Source organism: Stenella coeruleoalba, assembly GCF_951394435.1.
Source record: "Stenella coeruleoalba genome assembly, chromosome: 20".
Taxonomy (NCBI): domain Eukaryota; kingdom Metazoa; phylum Chordata; class Mammalia; order Artiodactyla; family Delphinidae; genus Stenella; species Stenella coeruleoalba.
The window spans coordinates 36,283,370-36,297,359 of record NC_137166.1 but is presented as its reverse complement, the minus strand read 5'-3'; the positions used below and the strand labels follow the sequence as shown (position 1 = coordinate 36,297,359).

The window sequence follows — 13,990 nt, the reverse complement described above, 5'->3', positions numbered from 1 at the left end:
AATGAAGATCAGTGAAAATGTGAAATACGTAGGCAAACAGAAAAGATTTTCTTGTTATTTAAACCTCTTTAAAGATAACTGATAATTAAACAACACAGCATGGTGTTAATGACATAAGCAGATGTAAAATGTAAGGTTTCCTCAAAAAACTAAAATTTGAACTACCATATAATACAGCAATCCCACTTTTGGGTACATATTGAAAAGAAGTGAAACCAAGATCTCAAAGAGGTATCTGAACTCTCATGTTTGTTGCAGCAATATTCACAATAGTCAAGATATGGAAACAATCTAAGTGTCCATCAATGGAAGAATGAAAATGTGGTATATACATACACTGGAATATTCAGCCTTAAAAAAAGAAGAAAATCCTACCATTTGTGTCAACATGGATGAACCTAGAGGACATTATGCTAAGTGAAGTAAATCAGAAACAGAAAGACAAATACTGTATGGTATCACTTGTATGTGGAATATAAAAACACTGAACTTATAGAATCAGAGAGTGGAATGGTGGTTGCCAGTGGCTGAGGGGTGGGGGAAATGGGGAGATGTCGGTCAAAGGACATGAACTTTCAGTTATAAGATGATTAAGTTAAGGGGATCAAATGTACAGCATGATGACTATAGTTAACAATACTGTACTTTATACTTGAAAGCTGCTGTGAGAGTAGGGCTTTAATGTTTTTAACTATAACAATAAGAACAAGAAAATGGTAATTATGTGAGATAAAGGATATTAACTACCTTAATGTAGTAAACATTTTGCAATATATACATATATCAAATAATACTGTATACTTTAAACTTACACAATGTCACTATATGTCAATTATATCTCAGAAAGCTGGAAAAAAAAAGGAAAAAATAAATCAATAAAAGATATCTGGAAAATCTCCAAATATTTAGAAATTAAACACCACTAAATAATTTACGAGCAAAAGAAGAAATCAGGCGGCCCCTCAGCGCATGAGGAGCACGTGCCTTTGGGAATTTTCCATGCGCTATCTCTGTTCACCCGGCTACCTGGGCTTGGGGCTCGCCCTGGTCTCTGCCTAGAGTGCCCGGCAGGAGCTGCAGGCTTTGATCACCCATTGCTGTGTCTGTGCCCCAGTAGCCGCAACTGCCCCGGGGCCTGTTCTGGAAGAGATCTGAGAGCTGGGTGGCCTGGGTCGTGAGAGCCCCGCACCTCTCGCATCGTGGTGAAGAAGAACAGTATTCCCAATGGAATAAAATGTCACATCCAGTCCTCCAGACAGTGCTGTGAAAGACTATTTTTGTCAAAAGGTGCAGTTACTTTCTGTGATGTCAGCCTCAGAAGATGAATCTGCCTTAGATATCCCTAGAGTCCTTTAACTCAAACAAGCATTAACAAGACACGGGATACTAATGTTCTCCAAACTATTTCGCAAATATTGAGCTAGCCTCAATTCTCACCTCAAAACATGGAACATTTTGCCACCTGAGCAGTTCTGGAGGAGGAATCTGTGAGCAGTTCCAGGCACTGTGTTAGGCATTAGCTAGCATTACAGGATATGCCTCAAATACATGAGAGGGTCTGGGAAAAGGTCAAGACTTCTTAATGATCAGCACCCTCAAAGTGATGTACAGATAGAGGATTATGACTATGTCAACAATGGACCTGCCCAGAGGAACTCTGGCACCGATAACTGCAGAGGCAGAAATAAGAGATACTGGAGACAGGATTAAAATGGCTCAAAGAGGGGGGACCTTCAAGATTGTGGAGGAGTAAGACGTGGAGATCACCTTCCTCCCCAAAAATACATCAAAAATACATCTACGTGTGGACCAACTCTTATCACGGAACACCTACTGAACGCTGGCAGAAGACCTCAGACTGCCTAAAAGGTAAGAAAACCCCCAGGTACCTGGGTAGGGCAAAAGAAAAAAGAAAAAACAAGACAAAAGAATAGAGACAGGACCTGCACCTCTGGGAGGGAGCTGTGAAGGAAGAAAAGTTTCCACACACTAGGAAGCCCCTTCACCGGCAGAGACGGGGGGTGTGGGGTGGGAAGCTTCGGAGCCACGGAGGAGAGTGCAGCACCAGGGGTGCGGAGGGCAAAGTGGAGAGATTCCTGCACAGAGGATCAGTGCCGATCAGCACTCACCAGCCTGAGAGGCTTGTCTGCTCATCCACCGGGGAGGGTGGGGGCTGGGAGCTGAGGCTCGGGCTTCGGAGGTCAGACCCCAGGCAGAGGACTGGGGTTGGCTGCGAGAAGACACCCTGAAGGGGGCTAGTGCACCACAGCTAGCCGGCAGGGAGTCTGGGAAAAAGCCTGGACCTGCCGAAAAGGCAAGAGACCATTGTTTCAGGGTGTGTGAGGAGAGGGGATTCCTTCCCTCTGTGCCCACAGAAGGCAGGGCACCGCTTAAGTTAGTTCCAGAGATGGGCATGAGCTGTGGCTATCAGCTCGGACTCCAGAGATGGGCATGAAACAGTAACACTGCTGCTGCCGCCACCAAGTATCCTGTGTGCAAGCACAGGTCACTATCCACCCCCCACATCCCCCCCCAGGAGCCTGTGCAGCCCACCACTGCCAGGGTCCCATGATCCAGGGACAACTTCCCCGGGAGAACACACGGTGCACCTCAGGCTGTTACAACGTCACGGTGGCCTCTGCCGCCGCAGGCTCACCCTGCATGCCAATTATGACTACCCTACCCCTCCCTCTCCCCGGACTGAGTGAGCAAGAGGGACCTAATCAGCCACTGCTTTAACTCCCTCCTGTCTGGGTGGGGAACAGATGCCTGAGGGCAACCTACATGCAGAGGTGGGGCCCAAACCAAAGCTGAACCCCAGGAGCTCTGCAAACAAAGAAGGGAAAGGGAAATTTCTCCATGCAGCCTCAGGAGCAGTGGATTACAACCCCACAGTCAACTTGATGTACCCTGCATCGGTGGAATACCTGAAGAGACAACAAATCATCCTAAAATTGAGGCGGTGGACTTTGGGAGCAACTGTACACTTGGGGTTTGCTGTCTGAGGCTGATTTGTTTCTGATTTTTATGTTTATCTTAGTTTACTTTTTAGCGCTTGTTATCATTGGTGTATTTGTTTATTGGTTTGGTTGCTCTCTATTTTAGTATTTTTTTATTTTAATAATTTAAAAAAGTTTAAAATTTCTTTCTTTCTTTTCTTCTCCCCTTTCTTCTGAGCCATGTGGCAGAAAGGGTCTTGGTGCTCCGGCCTGGTGTCAGACCTGAGCTTCTGAGGTGGGAGAGCCGAGTTCAGGACACTGGACAACTAGAGACCTCCTAGCCCCATGTAATATCAGCAAGAGTTGCCCAGAGAGCTCCATCTCAACACTAAGACCCAGCTCCACCCAACGGCCAGCAAGTTCCAGTGCTGGATACCCCATGCCAAACAACTAGCAACACAGGAACACAACCCCACCCATTAGCAGAGAGGCTGCCTAAAATCATACTAAGTTCACAGATATCCCCAAACACACCACCAGACATGGTCCTGACCACCAGAAAGACAAGATCAAACCCCACCCACAAGAACACAGGCACCAGTCCCCTCCACCAGGAAGCCTACACAAGCCACTGAACCAACCTCACCTACTAGGGGCAGACATCAAAAACAACGGGACCTACAAACCTGCAGCCTGCGAAAATGAGACCCCAAACACAGTAAGTTAAACAAAATGAGAAGACAGAGAAATATGCAGCAGATGAAGAAGCAAGGTAAGAATCCACCAGACCAAACAAATGAAGAGGAAATAGGCAGTCTAACTGAAAAAGAATTCAGAGTAATGATAGTAAAGATGATCCAAAATCTTGGAAATAGAATGGAGAAAATAAAACAAACATTTAATAAGCACCGAGGAGAACTAAAGAGCAAACAAACAGTGATGAACAACACAATAAATGAGATTAAAAACTCTCTAGAAGGAATCAATAGCAGAATAACTGAGGCAGAAAAACGGATAAGTGACCTGGAAGATAAAATAGTGGAAATAACTACTGCAGAGCAGAATAAAGAAAAAAGAATGAAAAGAATTGAGGACAGTCTCAGAGACCTTGGGGACAACATTAAACACACCAACGTTCTAATTATAGAGGTCCCAGAAGAAGAAAAGAAAAAGAAAGGGTCTGAGAAAATATTTGAAGAGATTATAGTGGAAAACTTCCCTAACATGGGAAAGGAAAGAGTCAAGTCCAGGAAGCACAGAGGGTGTCTGATACAGGATAAACTGAAGGAGAAACATGCCAAGACATACGTTAATCAAACTATCAGATATTAAATACAAAGAAAAAATAATAAAAGCAGCAAGGGAAAAGCAAAACATAACATACACGGGAATCTCCATAAGGTTAACAGCTGACCTTTCAGCAGAAACTCTGCAAGCCAGAAGGGAGTGGCAGGACACATTTAAAGTGATGAAAGGGAAAAACCTACAACCAAGATTACTCTATCCAGCAAGGAACTCATTCAGATTCAATGGAGAAATTAAAACCTTTACAGACAAGCAAAATTTAAGAGAATTCAGCACCACCAAACCAGGTTTACAACAACTGCTAAAGGAACTGCTCTACGCAGGAAACACAAGAGAAGGAAAAGACCTAAATACAAATCCAGAACAATTAAGAAAATGGTAATAGGAACATACATATCAATAACTACCTCAAATATAAATGGATTACATGCTTCAACCAAAAGACACAGACTGGCTGAATGGATACAAAAAGAAGACCTGTATATATGCTGTCTACAAGACACCCACTTCAGACATCGGGACACATACAGACTGAAAGTGCTGGGATGGAAAAAGATATTCCATGCAAATGGAAATCAAAAGAAAGCTGGAGTAACAATACTCATATCAGATAAAATAGACTTTAAAATAAAGAATGTTACAAGAGACAAGGAAGGACACTACATGATGATCAAGGGATCTATCCAAGAAGATATAACAATTGTAAAAATTTCTGCACCCAACACAGGCGCACCTCAATACATAAGGCGAATGCTAACAGCCATAAAAGGGGAAATCAACAGCAACACAATCATAGTAGGGGACTTTAACACCCCACTTTCACCAACGGACAGATCATCCAAAATGAAAGTAAATAAGGAAACGCAAGCTTTAAATGATACATTAAACAAGATGGACTTAATTGATATTTATAGGACATTCCATCCAAAAACAACAGAATACACTTTCTTCTCAAGTGCTCATGCAACATTCTCCAGCATAGATCATATCCTGGGTCACAAATCAAGCCTTGGTAAATTTAAGAAAATTGAAATTGTATCAAGTATCTTTTTCGACCACAATGTTATGAGACTAGATATCAATTACAGGAAAAAATGTGTAAAAAATACAAACACATGGAGCTAAACAATACACTACTAAATGACCAAGAGATCACTGAAATAATCAAAGAGGAAGTCAAAAAATACCTAGAAACGAATGACGATGAAAACACGATGACCAAAAACCTATAGCATGCAGCAAAAGAAGTTCTAAGACAGAAGTTTATAGTAATACAATCCTACCTCAAGAAACAAGAAAAATCTCAAATAAACAACCTAATCTTACACCTAAAGCAATTAGAGAAAGAACAAAAAAACCCCCAAAGTTAGCAGAAGGAAAGAAATCATAAAGATCAGATTAGAAATAAAGGAAAAACAAATGAAGAAAACAATAGCAAAGATCAATAAAACTAAAAGTTGGTTCTTTGAGAAGATAAATAAAATTGATAAAACATTAGCCAGACTCATTAAGAAAAAAAGGGAGAAGACTCAAATCAACAGAATTAGAAATGAAAAAGAAGTAACAACTGACACTATAAAATACAAAGGATCATGAGAAATTACTACTAGCAACTATATGCCAATAAAATGGACAACATGGAAGAAATGGACAAATTCTTAGAAAAGCACAACGTTCTGAGACTGAACCAGGAAGAAAAAAATGAACAGACCAATCACAAGCACTGAAATTGAAAATGTGATTAAAAACGTTCCAACAAACAGAAGCCCAGGACCTGATGGCTTCACAGGAGAATTCTATCAAACATTTAGAGAAGAGCTAACACCTATCCTTCTCAAACTTTTCCAAAATATAGCACAGGGAGGAACACTCCCAAACTTATTCTTTGAGGCCACCATCACCCTGATACCAAAATCAGACAAAGATGTCACAAAGAAAGAAAACTACAGGCCAATATCACTGATGAACATAGATGCAAAAATCCTCAACAAAATACTAGCAAACAGAATCCCACAGCACATTAAAAGGATCATACACCATGATCAAGTGGGGTTTATCCCAGGAATACAAGGATTCTTCAACATATGCAAATCAATGTGATACACCATATTAACAAACTGAAGGATAAAAACCATATGACAATCTCAGTAGATGCAGAAAAAGCTTTTGACAAAATTCAACAAGAATTTATGATAAAACCTCTCCAAAAACTAGGCATAGAGGGAACCTACCTCAACATAATAAAGGCCATATATGACAAACCCAGAGCCAACATCGGTCTTAATGGTAAAAAACTGAAAGCATTTCCTCTAAGATCAGGAACAAGACAAGGCTGCCCACTCTCACCACTATTAAGGAAACACTGCCATTTACCATTGCAACAAAAAGAATAAAATACCTAAGAATAAACCTACCTAAGGAGACGGAAGACCTGTATGCAGAAAACTATAAGACACTGATGAAAGAAATTAAAGATGATACAAACAGCTGGAGAGATATACCATGTTCTTGGATTGGAAGAGTCAACATTGTGAAAATGACTATACTACCCAAAGCAATCTACAGATTCAATGCAATCCTTATCAAATTACCAATGGCATTTTCCACAGAACTAGAGCAAAAAATTTCACAATTTGTATGGAAACACAAAATACCCTAAATAGCCAAAGCTATCTTGAGAAAGAAAAATGGAGCTGGGGGAATCAGGCTCCCTGACTTCAGAGTATACTACAAAGGTTCAGTAATCAAGACAGTATGGTACTGCACAAAAGCAGAAATACAGAGCAATGGAACAGGACAGAAAGCCCAGAGATAAACCCACACACATACGGTCACCTTATCTTTGATAAAGGAGGCAAGAATATACAATGGAGAAAAGACAGCCTGTTCAGTAAGTGGTGCTGGGAAAACTCGACAGCTACATGGAAAAGAATGAAATTACAACACTCCCTAACACCATACAGAAAAATAAACTCAAAATCGATTAAAGACCTACATGTAAGGCCAGACACTATAAAACTCTTAGAGGAAAACACAGGTGGAACACTCTATGACACACATCACAGTAAGATCCTTTTTGACCCACCTCGTAGAGAAATGGAAATAAAACCAAAAATAAACAAATGGGACCTAATGAAACTTGAAAGCTTTTGCACAGCAAAGGAAACCATAAACAAGATGAAAAGACAACCCTCAGAATGGGAGAAAATATTTGCCAACGAACCAACTGACAAAGGATTAGTCTCCAAAATATACAAGGAGCTCATGCAGCTCAATATCAAAAAAACAAACAACCCAGTTCAAAAATAGGTAGGAGACCTAAACAGACATTTCTTCAAAGAAGATATACAGATTGCCAACAAATACATGAAAGGATGATCATTATCATCACTAATCATTAGAGAAATGTAAATCAAAACTACAGTGAGGTATCACCTCACACTGGTCAGAATGGCCATCATCAAAAAAATCCACAAACAATAAATGCTGGAGAGGGTGTGGAGAAAAGGGAACCCTCTTGCACTGTTGGTGGGAATGTAAATTGATACATCCACTAGAACAGTATGGAGGTTCCTTAAAAAACTAAAAACAGAACTACCATATGACTCAGCAATCCCACTACTGGGCATATACCCTGAAAAAACCATAATCCAAAAAGAGACATGTACCACAATGTTCAGTGCAGCACAGGGAAATGACAAAGTACTTTGAACTGAATGAAAATAAAGACACAGCACATCAAGACTGGCAGTATGTCACTAAAGCAGTATTTAGATGGAAATTTATAGCACTAAACACTTAATTAGAAAAGAAGATCTCAAATCAATGATCTCACTTTCTTCCTTAAGAAACTGAAGTATAAGAGCAAATAAAATTTAAAATAAGCAGAAGAAATGAAATAATAACATAGAGGAAAGCAAAGAAGTAGAAAACAGAAAAACAATAGAGAAAAATCAACGAAACCAAAAGCCAGTTCTTCGGGAAGAACAATTTTAAAACTGATAAACTTCCAATGAGAATGGCCATTTAAAAAAATTAAAAAGAGAGAAGATACAAAGTACAAATAACAGGAATGAGACAGGTAACAGCACAACAGATTTTACTGATATTAAAAGGATAATAATGTTATGAAAATTTTTGTGCCAATATAATTGACAAGTTAGATGAAACGAACAAAATCCTTGGAAGTCACAAATGACCAAAGCTCATTCATAAGATAAAGAAAGAAATTCAAATTGCAGTTTTAAGCCTTCTGAAAAACCCCAGGTCCAGATGGCTTCACTGATGAATTCTGCCAAATTTTTAGAGAAGATATAATATCCATTCTACACGAACTCTTTAGAAAATTGTTGAGAGAGACATGCTTCCCAACTCATCTAAGAAGCCACATTACACATCAAATTAGACAAAGATATTATAAGAAAACTACACACCAATATTCTTCACGAACACAGATGCGAAAAGTTTTAACAACATTCTAGAAAATCAAATCCAACAGTAGAGTCAGATCTTGCTTTGCATGGTACAGTGTTCACTCAAACTCATACATATCTTGCTTCATGATAACCAGAGAACCATGCAAAGATACGACATGATTCTGATATGGACATATTTCAGTGAACTAAGTACCTTGCAAATTGAAGACTACAGATAGAATAAAAAGATAAAAAATCATGATCAACTTGGGTTTATTGCAGGAATGCAAAGTTGTTTTAATATTTTAAAATAAATCAGTTCAATTCACTAGATTAATAAATTCAAAAAGGAAAACCATATGATCATCTCAATAAAGGTAGAAAAATATTTGACAAAATCCAATATCCATTCCTGATCCAAAATTGTAGCAAACTAGGAATAGAAGGAACTTTCTCAACATGATACAGGGTGTTCACAGAAAACGTACACTGAACATCATAGTAATAGTGAAAGACTGAATGTTGTCTTCCTAAGATCACTCTTCCTCCAAGACAATGATGTCTGCTCTCACCATATCCATTCAACGTTGAATTACAGGTTGTAGCCATTGTAAACGGCAAGAAAAACAAAGAAAAGGCAACAAGATTGGAAAGGAAGAAAAACAGTCTTTATTCATAAATTATCTGACCACCTACTTAGAAAATCCTATAATATCTATTAAAAAAACATAGTAGAACTAATAAGTACATAGAGCTAGGTGGCAGAATACAAGATCAATATACAAAAGTCAGTTGTATTTCTGTATGCTAGCAAACAACTATCAGCAATTTCAATAAAAATGTACAAGTGACAAAAGCAATAAAAAATGCAATACTTGCATACTGACAAAAGATGAACAAGACCTGTACACTGAAAAGTATAACACACTCCTGAGAAAATTAAAGACCTAAATAAAATAAAAGGACACACACACATCCACACACACAGTGGTCACGGGCAGAAGACTCGATATTGGGCAGAAGATTCAATATTGTTAATATGTCAGTTATCTCCATATTGACTTACAGATTCAATGTAATATCAATCAAAATCTCAGGACATTTTTTTTTTTTCCAGAAATTGATGAACTGATCCTAAAATTCACAGAAAATGTCAAGGACCTAGAATGGCCAAAATGATGCTGGTAAAGAAGAATAAAGTTTAAGGACTTACACTACCTGAATTCACTATTCATTGTAAACCAGCAGTAATTAAAGCATGTGGTACTGCTGCAAAGATGGGCAGTAGATCATTGGAATAGAATAGAGAGTGAAGAAATATACTCACCAACACACATATGGTTAATTGATTTTCAGCAAAGATTAAAGGCAATTACGTGGAAAGAAGATGTCTTTTCAACAGATGGTGCTGGAACAATTTACCAAAAAATGAACTTGGATCCATATCTTGCACCATATAGAATAATTAACTCAAAATGGATCACAGACCTACAAGTAAAATGTAGAACTATAAAAATTCAAGGGGAAAGCACAGGAGGCAATCTTTGTGACTGAATTAGGTAAAAATTTCTTAGATGTGACACTAAAAATCATAATCCATTAAAGAAAAAATCAATAAATTGGACTTTTTCAAAATTAAGCACTTCTGGGCCTCCCTGGTGGCACAGTGGTTGAGAGTCTGCCTGCCGATGCAGGGGACATGGGTTCGTGCCCCGGTCAGGGAAGATCCCACATGCCGCAGAGAGGCTGGGCCCATGAGCCATGGCCACTGAGCCTGCGCGTCCAGAGCCTGTGCTCTGCAACGGGAGAGGCCACAGCAGTGAGAGGCCTGCGTACCGCAAAAAAAAAAAAAAAAAAAAAAAATTAGGCGCTTCTGCCCTTTGAAAGAAAGTGTTCACAGAATGAAAAGACAAGCCAGAGATGAGAGGAAATATTTGTAATAAGAGGATCTGTATATAAAGAACTTTCAAAATGCAATCATAAAAAACAAATATCCCAAATAATATGTGGGCAACAGACTTCGACAGGTGTAGGTATATGTCAAAACTTGTCAATGTACACACTTTAAATATGTGAAGTTCACTCTATGTCAATTAAGGCTCAATAAAGCTGTGAAAAATATACGGTACTCCTTCATGAGAAAACACTAGAAACACAAGCAATAAAAGAAAATATAAGCTTGACATTGTCAAGACGAAAACATTTGTGGTTCAACGGACACCATCACGAAAATGAAAAGACAACCCACAGAATGGGAGAAAATTTTGTAAATCATGTATCTAACAAGAGCCTTGTATCTAGGATATATAAATAGTTATTATAACTCAACAATAAAAAGACAAATAAAGGGGCAAAGGGGGCTTCCCTGGTGGTCCAGTGGTTAAGATCCCTGGTGGTCCAATGGTTAAGAATCTGTCTTGCAATGCAGGGGACGCAGGTTCGATCCCTGGTTGGAGAACTAAGATCCCACATGCCATGGGGCAACTAAGTCCATGTGCCGCAACTACAGAGCCCACATGCTACAACTAGAGAGAATCCTGTGCACCGCAATGAAGTGAAAAGCCCATGTGCTGCAACTAAGACTATTTATAACAATTTATAAATAAATAAATATTAAAAATAAAATGGGCAAAGGATCAAAATGGACAACTATCCAAGCAAGATACACAAATGGCCATTAAGCACAGAAAAAGAAGCTCAACATCATTAGTCATCAGGAAACTGCAAACCACAGTGAGATAACACTTTACGTCTATTAGGATGGCAACAATAAAAAAGACAGGTAATAACAAATACTGGTGAGTTCATGCAAAAATTGGAACTCTCATACATAGTTGATGGTAATATAAAATAGTGTAGCTGCTTTCGCAAATAATCTGGTAGTTCCTCAAATAGTTCAACAAAGAGTTCCGTTTCTAAGTATATTCCACTTCTAGGTATATTTCAAGAGAAACAAAAGCATGTCCACAGAAAAATCTGTATATGAATGTTCATAGGTCTGTTATTCATAATAGCCAAAAAAGTAGAAACAACCCAAATATATAGCAGCTGAAATAAACGAAACATGGTGTATCCATACAATGGAATATTATTCAACAACAAAAAGAAACGAAGTACTGATACACGCTACCACATGGATGAACCCTGAAAACATTATGCTAAGTCAAACAAGTCAGTCATAGATTACCATGTACTGTATGATTGCATTTATACGAAATGTTAGGAATAGGCAAAACTGATAGAAAATGAGTCGTTTCTTAGGGATGGTGAGATTGGAGAGTGATGCCTTAAGGCAGGTGTGCTTATTTTTAGGGTAAAGAAAATGTTGCAAAATTGATTGTGGTAATGGATGCACAACTCTGTGAATATACTAAAAGCCACTGAATTGTATATAGTAAGTGGGTGAATTGTATGGCAAGTGAATTATACCTCAGTAAAGCTGTTAAGAAAGAATAGGGAATCCCCTGGTGGTCCAGTGATTAGGACTCCACGCTTCCACTGCAGGGAGCACGGGTTCGATCCCTGGTCAGGGAACTAAGATCCCACATGCTGTGTGGCAAGGCCAAAAAAAAAAAAGTACAATTTTATGGTTTTGACACTTGTCTTCTCCATGTCACACATGTGTGCAGAAAATTTTAACCCACAGAAAATACCTGTGGGAAATGTTTAAGTGACATAACATGTAAAATGCATATATCAGATGCCACTTCTCTGAATTGGCCAATATTTACACATCTAATGTGCAGCCTTTTGAGGCTGGTTTTAATTTCTCTTCAAGGCTATAAAATTGGTGTTATTTCTTGATAAGCTACCACGTGACAAAGTTCGGGGTATTTTAAATTGTTATTGTTAATACGCTATGTGCATCTGTCTTATTTCTCATTAAAAAAGGAAGGTAGCTGATGGGTCATTTAAGTTTGATTTTCTCCCTGGCTGCTCTTAGAGCTTGTGGGTTCAGTTTAGTCATTTCTATTTAGTGAGTTCTGCTCTTCTAGATTGTCCTTAACTCTCTTCCTCTTAATTCCCCAATTTCATTATCAACCTAGGCTCACATGGAAGGAAAAGAGCTTCAATTTGGGGATATGTCTTTCTGTGTAAACCTTAAGAAAGGCAGTTCTACACATAGAAGAAAAACAAATTAAGAAGAAACACAAATAAGCCCATTAGGAATTCTCTAAAAAAAATGAAACAATTGTTTCTGAGTTGTTGCTCTGAAATCCATGCTGTCCAGCTATTGGTAAATGCAGAATTCTCAGCTAAGTTTATATATATAACTTCCACTTTGAAATTACTAAAATTATTTAAGTGTTCCTGTAATACAGACTACTGACAATTAGAAATGTTCAAAAGAGATGATAAACTTGATGTCCAGAATAAAGTTCACTTGAGCTCTGGGCAAAAGCAATATCTTTATTCCCCAGATAGCAGCTAGGCTAGGAGAGTCAGTGGGCAGAAGGTAAAAGTTTCTTGAATGAAGAGAGGAAGTAAGCATCTTTTGTAGAGCAACGCCAATTGAAATGCAAAACTTAATAGGATGAAAGACTGAATGCTAAGCTCCTGTCAAATAAATGGTGAGAAAAGATTTTGCAATGTTTTAATTTATCTTTATTTGAAGGCATTCCTTGTATTAGTAATTTGGCGGCCACTGCAACATTTTTTCTAGGTATTATAATATTTGTTTTAAATTATGTAAAATGAAATATAATGGTCATTTTATTTGTTAGTTGGGTAATGGTATAAACAGAATATTGTTGAGACTTTCAGAGTGAGAAATTCATGGACACACTGCAACTTATGAAGTATACACACACAGGAAACAAAGATTGTTTAGGAAATTATACTAGTTCTTGTTTAGTTGTGAATACTGTAGAATGCAGTGGCGAGTTGGATGAGGGGAAAGGGAGAGATGAAACGAAAGAGAAAGGGAAATGAAAGATGACTTCCACATTTCTGGTTTGAATGATTAGGTGAATGATAGTACCACCACATGAGATAAACAGAAAACTAAGAATGGTTTTAGGGGAGAGAAGATAAGTTTCAGGTTTGCGGTGCCTTTGGTAGAGTATTCAGGGGAAGATCCATCAGGCAGTTATACACACAAGTGTGAGGCCCAGATACAGGGATTTAAAAGTCCTAAGCTTCTAAATCGTAATTAAAATAGCCAAAGTAGATGAAGAACATGCAGAGAACCGAGGGCTGAGAATGGAGCCCTCAGAAATACCAGTATTTAAGAGGTCAAGGTGAGAAGAGTTTTCTGAAGAGATGGTATAGGAACAGTGAGAGACACTATACAGAGAACCAGTAAAGTTTACGAGTAAGTTATCAACAGCC

At 38.5% G+C, this 13,990-nt stretch overlaps 1 protein-coding gene across 1 annotated transcript in view; it reads right to left on the bottom strand.

The window, feature by feature from the left end:
- The window catches only part of ITFG1 (integrin alpha FG-GAP repeat containing 1), a 236,527-nt gene that overhangs the window by 74,496 nt on the left and 148,041 nt on the right, over window positions 1-13,990 (bottom strand). The gene's annotated exons all lie outside the window — the stretch shown is intronic.